The sequence below is a fragment of the Tympanuchus pallidicinctus genome, unplaced genomic scaffold, assembly GCF_026119805.1.
Source record: "Tympanuchus pallidicinctus isolate F22 unplaced genomic scaffold, pur_lepc_1.0 scaffold5, whole genome shotgun sequence".
Taxonomy (NCBI): Eukaryota; Metazoa; Chordata; class Aves; order Galliformes; family Phasianidae; genus Tympanuchus; species Tympanuchus pallidicinctus.
Genome location: NW_026294769.1, coordinates 55,984,512 through 56,001,847, shown reverse-complemented (window position 1 = coordinate 56,001,847; position 17,336 = coordinate 55,984,512).

Below are 17,336 nucleotides of genomic sequence, written 5' to 3'. Positions count from 1 at the left end.
GAAGAGAGACCATGATTACCTTAATACATAAAAGTACCTGTTAAGAGGAAAAAACAGTAATTGATTACATTGACAAAACAAAGGGTTGCATTCCAGTCGGGAAAGAAGACAAGTTGGCAATCCACGGATAAAAAATCCTTCAGGGATGTTGAGTGTGCTATCAGAAAAGAAGGATCATTGTTTTTTCTATAGCAAATACAGGTGGTTTCTAAGGAAGGCCTTCATGGAGATGTTGCCTGCTGAAAGCACTTCCAAGCTGCATGGTGAACTACTTCTCTAAATGCTTAACTTTAAGCTATATAAAATAGCTTGACCTGCAATTGCTGCTTTTTTTTTTCTTACACCTTTATCCAACTGTTTAAGAAAGTTGTCAGTTAATGTTTCTGTGCAATTACTCCATGTATCTGGAGAAATCAAAGTTTTACCAAAAATAAAAAAGCAAGCAACTAAATGGGCACCAGTGGAATATAGCATAAGTGTTTTTCTCGTTTTATCTTTAATTGCTAAATATGAAGGAGCCTTTACACAAAAGATCACTGGATTTCTGGATTGTTTTTTGAAAGCCTTTTCTCATTGTAGTGTTTAAGCTGATCCTTCAAATACCATGAAAGATTCTTCCTTGACTCTCTATCTTCTACCTTCCACTGCTAGAAAATGATCCACAATATTTAATAGTGGAAATAATGTCCTGTGTGAACAATCAGCTACCTCCTATGGCAAGCAGATTTTCATGTATTTTTAGTCAGTGTTCTGACACTGAGGGCTTTCTTGAAATGTGATGGTGTTGCTTCATGCAGTGTTTCCTGCTATGAAACAGTCTTTGAGCAAAAAAGGTTTAGAGTCCATCAAACCTTTAGTGCAGCATTGGCATGCAGTTAAAATACTAAAAAGCTGTTGATAGAGGAACTGTGGTTGTAGTGCTTACAAACTGCAGTCCAGATAGCTCAGGTTGAACAGGTAGAACAATGGTTGAAGAGCTTTTAAAGCAGAGCCACATGTTGCACTCAGAACAGAAGTTGTCCCCCTGCTGTGGTGCCTTTCTGGAGGGAGGCACTTCTAGAATGACAGTGTGGCACGTGGAAACTTCACCCAAAGGAAAGAGATACAAGTTGGAGATGCTGCAGGAGCAATCTCTGATAGCCCAGTTAGTTACCTGTTATTTATCGTGCCTCTTGCTTCTGGTCCTTTTGGATAGCAGATAGCTGAGCTAGCCACATCCTGTACTGGTGAGGCTTGTGTGTAGCTGGCAGTGTGACTGGGTGTGATTCCTTATTTCTACCAGTTTACATCTCATCAAGGTCCTGGCAAGCTGATGTTTCCAGATTCTAAATGGAAGAGGGAGGAACAGCCCTGTGGATAAGAAAACATGTTGGAAATTGGGATTTAGCCTCTGTTCTCCACCCTTTCTTTGAATCTCTTATGGTAAGTTGCTTTACTTTCTTTAGTGGTACAGTTAAAAGTTGTTAGATGACTCAAGGTACCAGCTTTCTGAAAATGTTTACTCCAAGTACACTTTCAGAGAGGGGAAGCTGTTTGCTGGTGATAAAGCTTTAAGTGCCTCAAAGTTCATATAAGGAATCTGTTGAAAGTGAGAGCTGTTCTAAACAGCTGTAACGTTTAAGCTCCATTCAGAGGTCTTGCATTCATCTTGTGGATATGATTGAGAATAATTTCTGCCTTCATCACCTTTAGAAGAATTAGTGCTACCTGGAGTAAAATGAGTGCTCAGCTGGAGGAGGAGGGGCTGCTTGCTCATTGTGGTAAGTCACACCCAAGCTTTTCCACTCTTTGAATGGTGCAGTAAAGGTTGTTTGCTCAGTTTATTCTTCTGTTTTAATGTAACAAAAATGCTTTTCTTAAGGAATCTTTTCCTACCCTTATGTAGCCTAGTCTGTAATTTGAATTAAAAGGAAAACCATTTTAAAGCTGTCAAGTGCAATTGCCCTAACATCTGCTTTAAAGAAATGCAGAAACATTCATGATGAGAGATGGATTCGGTATGAATCCAGAAAATCCAGAAGCTCAATTCTGTGGCCTTTTCATGGTGCTCCAGTTTCACCTAACTCTACTTTAGAGAACAAGTAATCTACTTTAGAGAGCAAGAGCCTTGAAGAAAGAATTATGAGAATATAAATCCTTATCATGGTAAAATACCTTTTAAAATAAATGAATATCAAATTCAGTTCCATTGGATTAGTTCTGTACCTTTCAAAGGTTGAGACACACTGTTGGAAAGAGTCCAGCGGAGGGCCACGAAGATGGTGAAGGGCCTGGAGCATCTCTCCTATGAGGAAAGGCTGAGTGAACTGGGTCTGTTCAGCCTTGAGAAAAGACGACTGAGAGGGGACCTGATCCAGGTCTATAAATATCTGAGGTGTGGGGGGCAGAATGGTGAGGCCAGACTGTTTTCAGTGGTGAGTGGAGACAGGACAAGGGGAAACGGCTGGAAACTGCAGCATAGGAAGTTCTGCACAAATGTGCGCAAGAACTTCTTTACAGTGAGGTGACGGAGCACTGGAACAGGCTGCCCAGGGAGGTGGTGGAGTCTCCTTCTCTGGAGATGTTCAAGACCTGCCTGGATGCCTACCTGTGCGACCTGCTGTAGGGAACCTGCTTTGGCAGGCGGTTGGACTCGATGATCTCTGGAGGTCCCTTCCAACCCCTACAATTCTGTGATTCTGTGATCTAGGCTGAGGCTTCCTGCTGGCTGCATAGCCACACAGTAGGGAGGAAGACTGATTCCCAACCCAGTGCTGTGCAATATGGTGCTTGTCCATTGCACTGAACATTTTTAAAAGGCTCACTATAGCTTAACCTTCTGGTACAGGGTAGCTAAGCTGTTCTGCTGCTAATATTAAGCCATTTAGCTTCAACATGTTTAATTTTCACCCCTGCTCCCTAGAGGAGCTGGAGAACCCTTCTAGGTCAGTGAGGTTGTCTCTGGAATGCCCACAAGCAGCATTTTAATCAGGGACATTTTCTCTGACCAAAGACACTGCTGTGCCATTGCCCCTGGTTGCTTAATGTGTCCTTGGCTGTCCAGAGGTAGCAGAGCTGTGTGCTTCAGACAGAAAACACCAGACCTCAGCAAGACATCTGTATGTATGTTTTTTTGAGACCCAACACTGTTCCTTTACTTGGTTTCACAATAACGTTCAAAGTAGGGAGAAGTTTGATTCTGAATGAGATGTCAGCCAGACTGGGAGACATAAGGTACTTCTGTGTGAATCCAGACCGTTCAGCTCTGATGTTCTCATCCTGCCATGTGTCTGTGGTAGAAAGATGGGTTCAGCATATATCAAAAAACAGTTCCATGCAGAAGTACAATGTCTTGCTAATTTCACCAGTTTCAGCTGTGAAGGGGTGACAGGTTCTTTTGTGAGAGTGAAAAGGAGTCAATTCCTGCAGCAAAGCTGTTAGCTGTTAATAGCAGGAAAACAGAAGTACAAACCCATTACCTAAAGCAGTGAACGTTAGTAGCAAGTGACTTCCTCCAACATGAAGCAGCTGGTGGTCAGCCTGCAGTTCTGGCACAGATGGAGCTTTAGTGCTGACCTGCCACAGCATGAGGATGTGTGTTACTTGCAGCTGCCCACCAGTAATAGTTAAGAAGCCTAATTTTGCATAGCAGATTTTGTGTACTCTTGATCTTCTTCCAGTCTCTTTTAATAATTCAGAATTATTTATGTGCTGGATCCCCAGCAAAACGGAAGGTGGCATGGCTGGGGCTGTAGGAACAGCTTGCTTTTAGACGTTAGAGAGGATAAGCCTGTGGTATCATATATTCTGGAATTAAATAATTCTTTTACAAAGAATCCAACGCATACATTGGTGCGGTGAGCAAAGAAGTTTCTCTTAACAAGCCCACAACAAAAGGAAGTAAGAAGACTGCTGAGAGAAAGGGAAGTGAGCAGCAGGAAGCCAACCACAAAGCATATTGGGGCTTACACTGCCCAACATCTGCGCACGGCGGTGAGGGAGATCAGAGCAGTGCACCAAGGGAGATTGTTCCTCCATTCTGTAGGACTGCGAAGGGTTTGAGGAACTATTCACATGTGGCCTTGTGAAACGAGAATTTTTAGAAAGAATATGGCCTATCTCCATTGGAAATTCAGGTCCTAATTAAGGCTGGATGGGTATCTGAAAGGATATTTTCAGATTGAAGGCAACAGAGAGCGTTGCACAAATGAGGGTTTAAAGGAAGCTCCCAACTGACTCTGATTTTTCTTAAACAAAAAAGCTGCCAGTGCCTGACAAGTGCTGGGGAATGTCATTGGTGGTTCAATGCTCTCATGTTTTCTATTATTGCAGAAGGAAATGATTATCCCGAGGGGTCGCTCAGCAAAGAGGGTTTTTGCTTCAGTGGCCATTACAGTGATGTAGTACACAGAAGGAATAATTCTTCCTTGCTCTCAGATCTGCAATATAAACAAGGCTAGAGATGCTCAATGTGATTGAAAAGTAAAACCAAAATCAGCCTTGATGTTCCCAGCTGCAGTGTGCAGGAGCCCAGGGCTGCCCACAGCATTACAGCAGCGCCCTGTGCACAATTGGAGGTGAGGATCGAGAGGCTGCTGTGGTCAGGGTTGGCTGCCCTGCCACCAGGTGCAGTGGGAAGATGTGGGGAGAGGGGTGGAATTGGCCAGGAGAAAAGCCTGATAGCAGCCTCTCGGTACCTGAAAGAGGGGTACAGGAGAGAAGGGGGCACGCTCTTTAGCAGGGTCTACTGTGATAGAATAAAGGGAAATGGTTTCAAACTAAAAGATGGGAGATTTAGATTGGATGTAAGGAAGAGGTTTTTTTTATGAAAAGGATGGGGAGGCACTGTAGCTGTCCCTGCTCATTTTGGGAGAGTTGAACCAGATGGCCTTTAAGGGTCCCTTCCAACTCAAATGATTCTATGAAAAGGAAAGGTTGGATAAAGTTTCAGCAAGAGGGAGGAAAGGGTGCTGGTAGTTGGGATGCACTGGGAAGTTGTTCTAAGGTGGGATAAATGTAAGTGACAACTGAAAATATCTCCAGTGGAGTCCTTTGATAATATTTTGATAGTACATCATGTTCCAAACCAAAGGAAATGTAAAAGGTGGGCCCAAGATGCCTTTTAGTCATTATGGGCTTGCTTAATGATTCTGACTGAAAGTACAATGAAAGACTAGAATTCATGCCCGTGTCAACAGTCAGTGGTGGCAGAAGGTGTGCAGAGGGGCAGTGGCTTGTAACAAGCACAGTAGCAAAGCCTGCAATGAGCTCACAGCCTTACAAGGCTGTGCCTCACACCTCTGAAGACCTACAGCTGTTCCTGAGTCAGCTTCTGCATCCCAGTAACTCCCTGGGACTGGAAACAAAGGGAAGTGGAAAAGATGTTGCTGTGCTGGTTTCAGCCAGGAAGTTTTGTTGGTTTTTTTTTGTGGGTTGTTTTGTTTTGGTTTTTTTTTCGGAAGAAACTTCTCTGACTGAAGATTGGAGTCTGCAGGGCTGCCAGGAGGGATTTCCACTCATAACAGAGATCTTTTAACTGAAATGTTTGATTAAAACATTACTGAAAACAAGGAACTGCGAAATGTAATGTAAACCTTATAAAATAATCCTTTTGAGGCAATGTGAACTGAATTGGATCAGACTTGAAGCCACGTGCAATGTGCAGAGCAGTGCTTCCATCACACACTTCCTAACAACTAAAACTAAGAATCCATTAAATATTTTTCAAGAGGAAATAAGATATCCAGGAGGAATGAGATGGATGACCTTTTCCTGATTCAAGAAACGTTTGTTATGATCTGGTGATACACTTTTCTTTCAGCTGTTAGCTCTCTGGAAAGAATGGCAGTACTCTTTTGTGATAGTAGGTTCCCATTAATTGCGTCTTTTCTTTTGTGTGGAATGTGCCAGGACTTCCAGGGTGCGAGAGGCTTAAACTCCTTATGCTAATGCTGTATGTTGTGAAAGATAAAACTAAAACAAACAGCAAAAAACAAGAGGCTTTTGGCTCTTACAAAGTGGTGCAGTGGCAAATTGCAGCAAGAGGTACAATCTACCTTTTGAAGGATGAAAATGTTGCTTTCTTACTGGTGGAAAACCTAAGCTCCTGCAGTTGGTGAATGGCTCCTGGTGAAGGTGTCTGTCCCTCCCAGCCTTGGCTGCAGCCCTGCGGTGGAACCCAAGCTGCTGCGGAGCTGAGTAATGTACACCAAGGGAAGGGTTGCTCACATCTCAGTACTTCCAGAAGAGGCAGAATTATCTGAGCATAGAGGAAAGTCTCTTAGGAGATGGCTGTGCTGCTGGTAATGGCAGCATGTGCTGCGTGGGGCTCCACAGTGGTGTACAGAGCTCATGCTGGGAGAGCTGCACTCACTGCAGATATTCAGTCTGCAAAATTCCCCCAGAGACTTGGCACCATTCTGGGGTTACATCTCTGTTGGTCAGTGTACGGCAGCCCCATCTGGCACACAGCTTCAGTGGCACACAGCCTTGGGACAATTGCCTGGAGATGCCATTTCCCTCAAGCTCTCTTAGAGAAGCAGCATGTGCTTTCTATCCAGGCATACCTGTAGTCTTTATTTTTGTGTAACTTGCAGGTCAGAGTCATTATCTGTCTCATGATGGCAAGCATGTGATGTGCCAGGTCAAGCAGCAGGGGAAGGATGTCGGAATCCCTGCACTGAACACCATCACCAGCTTCAGAGATGTTACTGAGCATCGTGGCCTCTGGACAGCATTCCTCAGCATCAAGCCACAGAACAGAAGGGGCCAAGGTGCTGAAATGGGTTTGGTACTGCAGGTGGAAGAGACCAATGGGGAGCTCCCTTCTCCTGCTCTCTGTCTGCCCCTAGGATTGGGCTGCATGCACCACAGGGTCATAAGTCAGCCTGGTTTGGTGGCTGAAGCTGGAGGAGTTGTCCCTGCATCCTGACTTGTTCCTGTGCTTATAAGTCTGTATCCCTGGGAGCAGGCAGCTCTGAGCTAATGCGTGTGGGAGGGCTCCTGGGAAAGGCACCCTCTGTATGGCTGGAGATGAAGGTTTGCAAAGAACCAGCAAAAGCTATTTCTTGCCAAAATTGCAATCTCTGCATAAACAGAGGAGCTGTGCAGATAATAAACCCCTTGATGTTTCAACGTGTCATAGGTGTGAAGCAATGCACTAAAGCAAAATGACATGCAAAACTGCTGGGAACAAGCATTCAAGCAGAATAAGCATTCAAGAGCCCTGCAAATGGGACCTGGGCACATTTCTCTTATTGTTAGTTCAGAGCTGTCTGCAGCATGTTGATGATAGCTGCACTGGGAGCTGCGCTCAGGGCACTGCCCTCATCTCACTGCTGGGCCTAGGAAAGGAGCCACAGTCCTCAGAGCTACCTGCCTGTCCCAGGGGTCTCCCTCTGGTTTCAAGAGATCAGCAGGGGTCTTTCAGTGCCTTTCAGAGAAAATCAGAGAATCACTGAAGTTGGAAAAGATCGCTAAGATGATTCAGCCCAATCATTAGGCCCTCCTACCATGCCCACTAACCTGTGTCCCTCAGTGCCACATCTCTATGTCTCCTAAATGCTTCTAGGACAGCAACACTACCACCTCCTGGGGCAGCCTGCACCAATGCTTCATCACTCTTTCTGAGAAGAAATGTTTCCCAATACCCAACCTTGGAACTTGGAGCTTGGAACTTCAGGCCAACACCTCTTACTGCTGTTATCTATTATATATATCTTATTGCTGTTATCACTGTCCGACCCTCACCTCACCACAGCCTCCTTTCAGCAGCTGTAGAAAGCTGTACGGTCTCTCTTGAACCTCCTTCTCCAGACTGAACAATCCCAGCTCCTCAGCCACTCATTATAAGACTTGTGCTTCAGAACCCTCACAGCTTTGTTGCCCTTCTCTGGACACACTGCAGGGCCTCAATGTCTCTCCTGTAGTGAGGGACCAAAAACTGAATGCAGTGCTCAAGATGTGGTCTCACCAGTGCTGAGTAGAGAGGTACCACCTCCCTGCTCCTTCTGGCTATACTATTTCTGATACAAGCCAGGATGCTGTTGGCCTTCTTGGCCCCTTGGGCACTGTTGTCACTCATGTTCAAGAAGCTGTCGAATGACACCTCCACATCCCTTTCCTCTGTGCAGCTTTTCAGCCAATGCATGGGGTGTAGCAATGCATGGGGTTGTTGTGACCTAAGTGCAGGACCCCGTGCTTGGTCTTGTTGAACCTCATTCAACAGGCCTCAGTCCAGTGATCCAGCCCTCAGATCAACATTTCCTTCTGTGATGGAGTTACACTGTCAGCAGATGAAGAGCGAGCAACTGATATCACCTACCTTGACTTATGCAAAGCATTTGACTCTGTCTCACACAACATCCTCGTGGCCAAATTGGAGAAAAATGGATTTGGTGAATGGACCACTCACTGGCTGGATGGTTGCACTCAGAGAGTTGTGGTTGACAACTCAGTGTCCAATTGGAGAACAGTGATGAGTGGCATTCATCAGGGATCGGTGTTGGGACTGGTGCTATTTAACATCTTTGTAGGTGACATGGGTAGTGGAATTGAGTGCGCTCTCAGCAAGTTTGCAGATGACACCAAGCTGAGTGACGCAGTTGACACACTAGAGAGAAGGGATGCCATCCAGAGGGACCTGGACAGACTTGAGATGTGGGCCCATGCCAACCTTATGAAGTTCAACAAAACAAAGTGCAAGGTCCTGCACCTGGGTCAGGGCAATCTCAAGCAGAGGTACGGGCTGGGTGGAGAATGGCTTGAGAGAAGATCTGAGGAGAAGGACTTGGGGGTCTTGGTTGATAAAATATTTAATATGTGCCAGCAACGTGCACTTGTAGCCCAGAAGGCCAACCATATCCTGGGTTGCATCAAGAGAAGTGTAACCAGCAGGTCTACAGAGGTGATTCTGCCCCTCTACTTTGCTCTTGTGAGACCCCACCTGGTGTACTGTGTCCAGTTTGGGGGCCACCAACACAAGAAGTACATGGAGCTGTTGGAGCAGCCCCTTGTGTGGGGCTGGAGTCCGCAAGCCCACAGCTCTGTGCAGGGGAGCAGAGGATGCTGCTGGGGACCCAACACATCCACACCATTGCTGAGCTATTGCTGAATGTAATTGTGGACATGCCGTGCTGAGTCCCACACTTGCTGCTTCAATGCCAGATATAGTTACTGAGCCTAAGAATACTCGTATTTTTTTCTACATCTGAAAAGAAACTGGGTTGGGCAGTAGAAAATGCAATGATTCATCTTCTGTTCCCTAAAGAGAGAGAAAGGTGAACAATTTTTTAATAGCCAGTATGCAAAAGGCGCTTTCATCAGAGAATATATTGTATCCTTGTGTTGTGTTGTTCTTCCATGGGTTAAAAAAAAAAAAAAGAAAGAAAGAAAAAAAAGAAAGAGCTGATGAGATCTCAGTATTTGCCACAAGATTCTGGTTATAGTAGCACACTGCTGTAACCGTGCTGAGCTGAGGATACAAGCCAAGAGAGCTTTCTAAGGAGACACCACTAGGTTGTATCAGTCCATGTTTAGACTGTAAAACTGAGCACAGCATTACTCTGTGTCCTCTGTGTCAAGTATGGGGATGGGGACAGAAGGGGCAGGAAGCTTCACTTGCCATTGCCCTGTGATGTTTTCTCTTAAGGCATTTTCTTATTGAAACCAGAACACCACCAAGGTCCCTCTATGGAGCTTCACCCCAGCCCGCCTTCAGGAGCAGCACAGGGCTGCTCACACTGCTCTTGTCATGTCCCAGAGCAGGCGGTGCTCCCAGCAGCCATCTTCAAGTGGAACCATGTGGTAAACCATGGCAACTCGAGGGAAGAAAGCTGCTCTGGGAGTTGCTCGTATTTAAGAATTGATGACGAACATGTGCAGTAAGACCAAAAAAACATTTAAGACCTCTGGTGAAGAACATTGATTTAAGAAAACTATCACCAGCAGATGCAGAGAGGTGATCCTTCCCTTCTGCTCAGTGCTGTTGAGGCCACACCTGGAGTGCTCTGTCGAGTTTACAGCCTCCCAGTAAAGGAGAGAACTGGACACGTGCTGCAGAGAGTTCAGCAGATGGCTATCAGGTGCTGAAGGGTCTGCAGCACCTCTACTGTGGGCAAGGGTGGAGAGAGCTGGGCCTGCTCAGCATGGAGAAGAGGGAGTTCAGGGGGACATCATCAGTGTTCATAAATACCTGAAGGGAACGCGCCAAGAGGGCTCAGCCAGGCTCCCCTCAGTGGTGCCCAGTGCCAGGACAGGAGGCAGTGAGCACCAACTGGAGCACAGGGGCTCCCTCTGAGCACCAGGCAGCACTGCTGTGCTGTGTGGTGCCAGAGCACTGGCACAGGTTGCCCAAGGCTGTGAGGTCTCCTCCCTGGGGATGTTCAGGAGCTGCCTGTCCAAGAGCCTGGGCCCCCTGCTCTGAGTGTCCCTGCTGGAGCAGAGGCGTGCCAGAGGAGCACAGAGGGCCCTGCCATCTGCAGCCATCCTGGGGTTTCGTGATTTCTGTAAATAAATATTGGCAACAACACTGAACCAATGAAGCTATGGTAAAGTTTATCAGTCTTACTCACCTGAGCTGAAAAGAGAAGTTGCTTTTAATAATGAGGTGCTGAAGGGAAAAGTATAACGTGGCATGTTTTTTGGGGCTATCGTCCTTTAGGATGACCCAGAGCCATCAGTTTGGCCCTGGAGCTAGGCTGCAATGTGTTGCTGCCTGCATGAGGCCTCCTGCAGTGTCATCTGCCTCCACACTGCCCTCCGCAGCCTTCCTGTGGACGGCTCTCAGCCCTCACAAAGCACATGCTCTATCTTTGTTTTCCTGAGAGGAGCCAAAAGGCTGCCACTGCCTTCCATGGCCTTCAGAGCAGCTCAGGGAAGACGAGGCTGGAGCACAGCTTGTGTCCTCCCCACGTTCTGCCTGGCTTGGATGGCCTCCCTGTTTCAGATAGTACACCAGTTAGCTCGAAACAAATGAGACAGATAAACAAATTAGACACAAGTTAGCCTCATTTCAGAGACGCTCCTTAGGAAGTCAATATACCCAATAATTTATCAAACCTCCGCACAGTAAGGCAGCAGCACTTCGTCCTCCTCCACAGAGCCACAATGAACTGGGCACACTCTGAACAGCCCATATTTTCCTATTGGAAATTAAATCCAGAATGTCTTTTGTGTGCTAGTGATTACTTATAGTGCCGAAAAAGAGATTATGAGATCACCAGAACTTGTAGAGGCATAAAATGAGATGGTTTGGGATATGATGAATAGTGTTCACAAAGATTCAGGTGACCACCCAGGAGTTTATATGGCTGACATCATTTATTCCTTTGGTAATTCCAGGAAAGCATTGGGATCCATCAGGCAAACGGTGCCTGCTCCTCTTGTCCTGAGACTGGCACATCTCTCACAGCTCACGACATGCTGTTTTGACCAAGTGTGCTTTCTGAGTTTCCACATTAAAAAATCCAAAGTATTATAAACACCTCTATCCACATCAAAAGCATTTTTATTTTTGCAAGCATTTTTTTTTGCTGTTATTTCCTGCTTGGGCTTCCCAGCTCCATCACAGCTGTGCCGAGGCTGTCATGAGTGCTCCCACTCTGCATGCAGCCAACACTCATATGCTCAGAACAACCCTGACACTGTCCCAGCCCCATGGTTGGTTCCCAGGAGGGTCAGGGCAGCCATGGGACTCCTACAACACCCTGCCCACAAGTGCCAGCAGCTGTGCCAGGGCCCATCCAGCCCTGGTGCTGTTGTGCTGAGGGGGGTAGGGGTCTCTGCAGTGTCACAAGCCATCTAATAACCAAGTATTCTTACAAGGTAATTACAGTGTTCTTTTTGCCTTCTAAAACCAAGTACTACCTCATAATTAGAAATAAGGAGAATGGCAATCCTAATTATCAGGCTTTAATTGGGCAGGCAGATGCGTGCACGGACACACCAGGGCTGTCTTCACTCTGCTCCCACTCATGCCACCCAACAGGAACTGCACAGCACTGGGGCTGTCCTCATCCTCTGGCCCAGAACAGGCTGGAGGCAGTGACACTGGTGCGAGCACAGGTGAGACCTCAGAGCGGGCAGTCATGACACGCCATGCAGGTCCAAGGAACAAGAGGAATCCTGCAGACGCTCTCAAACAGCTGTGCCTGCTGCAGCTTGAGGCACTGTGCAGGATGCTGCTGGCACCATCTGCAGACACCTGAGCAACTCACACATTGCTGTCCTAAAGTCAGAAACATAAATTGCACCACCTCGTACCTGCTCACTTCCTGGTGGAAGGTAATGATGGCCAGGGCTGGCTCCTCCCTTTCCTACCAGACATTAGCCAGAGCCAGCAGTAAGACCCTGCTTGGCCTTCTTGTATCCAGCCTGAACACCCCCAGCTACCTCCCAGACACCTTGTTCGCCAGCTCCACAGCTATATGCATCGTTTCTGTGGGATGCATGCCTGTCTCATTAGTTTCTTTTCCAGGCCCCAGTGCTGAGCAGAGTCCAATCTGAGTTTTGGGAGAGAGTCAGATCTGTCATTTTCTCTTGTTCCAAGAAGTGCAAGCAGGCAGAGTCACTCACTGCCTTGAAGTCAGGGGAGGTCGCTGTGAGAAACAACACACGTCCTGCAGCTCCTGTCATAGCAAGGCTGAAGCACTAGAGATGCTTGGCATGGAACTGGGAAAAGCCTTGCAAAGGTGAGGTGATCTATACAGACTGGTACGGGGGTTAGAACCAGGCAGGATATCCTCATGCATTTCAACGCAGAACTGCAGCAGCAGCCTGTGGGCTGAGCCTGTGCATTGAGGAGTAGGACTGGGAGTCCTGCAGAGCTGCCTTTGCCACCAGCTGGATTGCTGAAAACCAGGGAACAAGGAACCAGTGAGAGCAGTGAGACAAGGTGCGTCCCAAAGGCAGGACTATGTGCCAGCTCTCCCTGCCAAGAGCAGAACCAGCATCCACAGCACTGCTCTGCAGGATGGCCATGTGCCAGCAAGAGCCTCAAAACCCTGTTCCTGGACCTCATCCCCTACTGATGCCTCTAGGTGCTGCCCATGTGCCTTGGGAAAGGCGATGGTGAGAGGTGACAGCACAGTCAGAAGGAGGCCAGATGCTCCCACCCACTTCATGGGAAGGAAGCAGTGGTTTTTGTCAGCAGCAGGAGGGGAAATCCAGCAAGGCAGCTGCTTTGTCAGTGCCTGAGCCTCCCAGGAGCACGTCATCTTGCTAAAATAGGAGCTCATGTGCTGGGAAAGTTAAAAATCAAATTGGGTTTATTTAGTCACTGTCCACATGCTGGCAGTGGGAGTAGCAGTTCCGGGAAGTCCTCAGCTGAAAAAGACGTGGGAGTCCCGGGCTGCACTGGGCAAAATATCACCAGTAGGTGGAGGGAGGTGAGATCCTTCCCTTCTGCTCAGTGCTGTTGAGGCCATACCTGGAGTGCTTTGTCGAGTTTACAGCCTCCCAGTATAGGAGAGAACTGGACACGTGCTGGAGAGAGTTCAGCAGATGGCTATCAGGTGCTGAAGGGTCTGCAGCACCTCTACTGTGGGCAAGGGTGGAGAGAGCTGGGCCTGCTCAGCATGGAGAAGAGGGAGTTCAGGGGGACATCATCAGTGTTCATAAATACCTGAAGGGAACGCGCCAAGAGGGCTCAGCCAGGCTCCCCTCAGTGGTGCCCAGTGCCAGAACAGGAAGCAATGGGCACCAACTGGAGCACAGGGGCTCCCTCTGAGCACCAGGCAGCACTGCTGTGCTGTGCGGTGCCGGAGCACTGGCACAGGTTGTCCAAGGCTGTGAGGTCTCCTCCTTTGGGGATGTTCAGAAGCCGCCTGGGCCCCCTGCTCTGAGTGTCGCTGCTGGAGCAGAGGTGCGCCAGAGGGGTACAGAGGGCTCTGCCAGCCTGGGACTCTGTATGGGAATGGATGTGATGCTCCTCACAACTGCTGAGCCCATGGGCATGCTCCTTTGCACTTATACACATCATCACATCCCATCCCCAGCACTGTGGACATGCATCTGGCCATCCTCAAAAAGCACTCTGACAAATTTGGACATCTTGGTTAGAGGTAAGGCTGACCCCAAGTGCCATCACACTGCACATATGAACAAAGCATCTCCTTCCTGTGCCAGAAGAAAGGGGACAGCAGAATCCCAAGGGATTTCAGCCTCCCTTCCACACACAGGTTGCATACTACAGGTCTGCAGAGGAGAATGAGGTGCCATAAGCAGATGCTCATGGAGGAACAAGAAGTGAAATATGTATATATACCCCTGCAAGCACACTGCTGTGGCAAAGCACATGGGACTGCAGAGAGCATTAATTAGCTATAAAGCTCTTGAGCCAACCTTCTCTAAATGGCATCATACAGCTGTAATTCTCTGCTCAGCTCTCTAAGAATGCTGCTACTTATAGAAACTCATTCCCTTGTGGATTATTATTGGATTTTACAGAAATGTTTCAATCCCTGCTGCTTCTAGAAAAACTTATGAGATTTAAGGGGGGTATGTGGACTCTGCTGAGTGCCCCAAACTCGGTCCACCAAAATGACAATGTGCCCATACAAAACACATGGAGAGTTGTGTGGAAGTCAGCATAAAGGACCAGCACACTCACAATCAGGCCACCAGAACCCATGAAAGAGGAGCCATCAGATGGCCAACACTGCCACTGGTGGAGGTGGCTCTTCCAAATGACGACATGGTGAGCCATGGTCCAAGTGGCTGGCTTCCAGCCTATGGCCCTCTTCTCTACAGGCTGGTTGTTGCTGCCAACATTTTATGTTGTTTCGGTATGTGTCTCACGTACTGAATGTCTTCCTATTTATAGGAATTAAGCAGACACTTCCTGGAAGAAAAAAAAAAAGGGGGGGTTTCCTATTAGATCACGGCAATGATGCAATGATGACGAAGCCAAGAGATGTCTGTGGGGAAAAAATACAGCTTGCCTAGCAAAACTATTTTTTTATATTTTATTGCCTAGCTATGCTATTATCTCATCACCACGGCACATAGAGAACAAGTTACAAGTAGCTTTTGTGGTAGTGCCTGGGACTGCATCTTGGCACCACTGCCCCCAGCCACCTCCCTCTGGCTCCATCCCAAAGTGATGCAGACAGGCAGGGATGTGGCTGGGTGGAAAGTCCCTGCCAGCACCCTGACCCTGCTCTCCAGGCAGCAGCAGACAGGTGTAGCATTGACACACAATCCTACTCAAGGTAAATGGAGAACAAGATTCTTTTGTTAGGAGAATTGGGTTTTCCTGGTGAAAATAGCTGAAAGACACAGAGGGAAGAGCTGGGAAATGGAGAAGGTAATTGGTTTTAATTGGTTATCGTGATATTTGAGTTGACACAGGGTATAATGTAGCCTTGGCTACGATAATCCTTGTTCATAGCAGGAAGAAAGGCTTTATATCACTGTTATGATACTGGACGGAAGAAAGGCAGGGGAGAGCCAGGAGAGACCTAGGGGCTGGTCTTACTCCACACTTAGGGCACCATTTATTCATTTATAATGGGAGGATTCCATTAGCTGTACAAATATGTTTGTGGAGAAGAATGAAGGAAAGAGCTTGTGCATCATCCTGTTGCTTGCACATTTTTTTGAAGATGTTGGAGATAGAGATGTATCTGAGCATTTCAGTGCACCACCCTCATGATATGGAGCACATAGACCTCCAGGTCCAGCCTGTTCTTGCAGAGTGGTTGCAATGGGCTCCGATCTTCTGTGCTTCAGACTACCACACATTGCTGAGGGCATGCATGGCAGATGAGCCACAACTGATGGCAGTAACTTGGGAGCTCTGGTAATCTGAGACACCTCACCTTGCTCTGGGCCAGACCACGCTCAGCAGATGAGTAGGATAATTTAACCTGATTGCTTCAGATTCTGCATCCCAGCAAAAGGGCTGCATTTAGCCCACAGACTGCCTGTTCTAAAACCAAGGCATATTTCCCCTGCCACCTGTGCCTGCTGCCTACATAGGGCACAAGAACCTCATCTCTCAGGTTGAGGGAGAAGAACTGACTGCATTTCCTTTACTCCATGGAGCCATTGCATGTCCTAGCAGGGCTCCAATAGCTTCACCACCTGCAGCAGAATCTGGTCATTGCAGCACTGCCTGGTCATCTGCCCCTGCAGAATAGAAAGAGCAGCTAGGCCAGAACAGCCTGTGTAGGGGGGAACTGCAAGGAGCCCACTGCCAGCAGTGATCTGGGTGAGGGGCTGTGCCCTGATGCACTGCTCTGCTCCAACAGTGGGGCTCTTCCTACAGCCCTTTGGGTGGTATCAAAGACATTGTGTGAGTTGCCCAGAGGTGCTTGGGGATAGCCAAGGACTATAAGCTGCACTATGTCCACTGTCTTAACAAGGACTTGGCATCTCCAGAGATGTCCTAACCTGTGTTTTCCTCTCCTCATGATTCTTTGCTCCATGGCACAGCGGGGCACCACAGCAGGGCAGTCAAGGCAGGGCTTAATGGGTGCAGGGTATCAACCAGTCTTTCCTTCAAGGAAGGTTGCTGCACAACCAATTATGCATTCCTGCCTTCTATATATCCTATATATACCCTTCTATATATCCTAACATATACCCTCACTTTCTGATAAAACAAACAGTATATGTTGGAGCCATTGTTCTTCCTCCAGCAGCTCGGGTTAGGGGGCAAATCCTTTCCTGCTTTCATGGGGATTCTGTGATAAGAAGAAAGGTGGAATGAAGGTTGGGAATGAAGTGCAGGAATCTGCAAGCTCATTGTACTCATACCTACTCATTCATGCCCATGTAGTATGCACCATGGGCAAAGAGCACAGAAGCATCAGCCACAGAGCTGGAAGGTACAGCTGGATGAAACAGGACCATTTGTATGAAGGAAAAAAAAAAAAAAACCTAGCACAAAAAAACTAGTAGAAACCAGTCTGTGCCTATGTGCATGTGACCTTAAAGCCATAGGCTACCCAGGGAGGTGGTGGAGTCACCGTCCCTGGAGGTGTTTAAGAAACATTTAGATGCTGTACTGTACTGAGGGACATGGCTTAGTGGGGAAATATTGGTAGCAGGTGAAGAGTTGGACTGGATGGTCTCGGAGATCTTTTCCAACCCTTGGTGATTCCATGATTCTATGACAGTGCTTCTTACTGTGTTTATGCTATACATTTTCTTCGGATAACTTTGGACATTACAGATTGAGTATCTGTTATTTCTTTATTTTCTACTCTCTCCAGTTTTAACTATACCTGTGCTATATATATATATATATACTGCAATTAAACACCACTGGCAGTTTAATGGTTAATGTTCTATTTCAAGCAGCAGTACATTTAACAGGGACCATGATGGAACAGTTTGCCCTTAGCTGGTTTTTA